This window comes from Sinocyclocheilus grahami, unplaced genomic scaffold (genome assembly GCF_001515645.1).
Source record: "Sinocyclocheilus grahami isolate Dianchi unplaced genomic scaffold, SAMN03320097.WGS_v1.1 scaffold1284.1, whole genome shotgun sequence".
NCBI classification, from domain to species: domain Eukaryota; kingdom Metazoa; phylum Chordata; class Actinopteri; order Cypriniformes; family Cyprinidae; genus Sinocyclocheilus; species Sinocyclocheilus grahami.
The window spans coordinates 165,206-167,453 of record NW_015506463.1 but is presented as its reverse complement, the minus strand read 5'-3'; positions in this window follow the sequence as shown (position 1 = coordinate 167,453).

Below are 2,248 nucleotides of genomic sequence, written 5' to 3'. Positions count from 1 at the left end.
TCACAGATGAAGGTTGTGCTGCTCTGGCTTCAGCTCTGAGATCAAACCCCTCACACCTGAGAGAACTGAATCTGTCATTGAATAAACTAGGAGATTCAGTGAAGTTACTCTCTGATCTGAGGATGGATCCACATTATAAACTGGAGACATTATACTGTTGTGAGTGTTTGTTTATTTAAAGTTTCTAAATTGAGTAACAGACCTCCTGTGTGTGTGATTGGAGAATATAAAATAATACTTAAGCATCACTTAAGTCTCTGTACTTTAAACTGTGTTTAATTCTGTGATGTGACTGGTCTATGAATAAATTCATATTTTAATCTCTGACAGTCTCTAAGTGATAGTAGTTGTTGATCATGTACTGTTATTAATCTATGATCAGTTGTTCGTTCATATCTCTGGTTGTAATATGAATATACTGTGTGTTTTCTAAAATGGATCTGCTGATGCAATGTGGCAGCAGTAATGTCTCATACTCATATATGTCTGTCTGTGTGTTTTATTGTAGGACTCTCAGTATTTAGACATCGGTACAGTTTCCTCAGGATCAGCTGATGGTGAATAAGGAGCCGCTACAGAGACGTCACAGGCACACAATCAACACAGACTGCGTGATGGGGACATCAAAAACTTTAGGGATGTTCATTTTGGTTCATTAAATTAAATTCAGGAATTAAAAATTACATTATGGCATTTCTTCACTAGATGCTTTTTAAGAACTTTTTCACTATAATGTTTATGAGTAGTTTAATGTAAAACATTGTCATGAATTTGCTGTACTCCCATTTGTAAAAGACAAATTCATTGTTTTATACATATAGTAGAAAACAGGTTTAGGTTGACAGAAAGACTCGTCTGATGTAATCTAGAGATGACAGACTGAAGATGTGTGATATGAGATCACAGCCTTTTATCGCCAAACTGATTAAAAAGGGTTGCCCAACTTTATAGAGACTTTAAAGAGTCATTACTCATTCAAAACTCGCATAAACACTGGCAGTTTATAGAATATTTCATTTCCCAACAACACTGAATGTCCACTTCAGAAACAGACTTGATTCCAGATGCATTTAAACCATATTTTCTCCTAACGCAATTAATTATTATTGCATGTATTGCCTATTGCCATAAACATAAGAAAACATTTGATTTTGTTAGTAATATTTCCAGATGAACACTAGCTGGACTGAAGCAGCTCGGCTTTACTTGATTCTCCTTCAATCATTTTTTAAAAAAGTCAGTGAGTCTCAAATCTGATCATTAGGGCTGTGTATCACCAGCAAAGTCACGATATCCCGAAACTGCACTGAATTTCACTTCAGCAGAATTTAGTAAAACAGTTTATTAAACATTGCATACTATTGTCACGGTCCAGGTGTGTGGAGGCAGGCAGGATGACGAGAACGACAAGGATACAAATTAAGGATCTTTAATGTAGCGACAACAAGGCAGAGACACACACACTCGGGGTAACATTCATAACCGACAAACTAGAACACAAGAGACAGGAACAGATATAGGGCAGTTAACAAGGGACAGACAGGTGAGCACAATGAGGTGATTAATGGGACTTGCAGGACACCAGCACCCACTCGACGAAGGTGGTGAAGCTCTCTCAAGGACCTTCCCCGGGCAGCTGCGCTCGTGTGGTGGCATTAAGTCCAACCTGGTAGAACGTGCAGAGGCAGTTGTCCGGGTAGTGCATGAGGTGAGCCAGGGACAGAAAGTCATTGGTGTGGTCCTCAAGAGAGCGTTCCCCCTTCTCCAGCAGGAGGATTTGGAAGGCGGGGTAATCCATACAAAAATAAAAACTGACAAAAACTGGGAAAACAAACAAGGGAAAAGACGCCGCTATACTTTACTTTTTTTTTGGGGTCGGTTATTCTGTCACGGTTCAGGTGTGTGGAGGCAGGCAGGATGACGAGGATGACAAGGATTCAAAATAAGGACCTGTAATGTAGCGACAACAAGGCAGAGACAGACACACACTCGGGGTAACATTCACAATAACCGACAGCACTGGAATACAAGAGACAGAAACGTACGAATCCGGTCAACGAACTTTCCATTTCATTGACTCTCGCACTACACACTGTTGCACATCACCCCGGACTACATTTCCCATCATGCATTACTGATTGCACTCAGCACGAATTGCACACACCTGTTTACACTGATTGCACCCAGCTGTTTCATATCACTCCCTCATTATATAACACTCACTCTTATCCCTTCCCTCTGCCGAGTA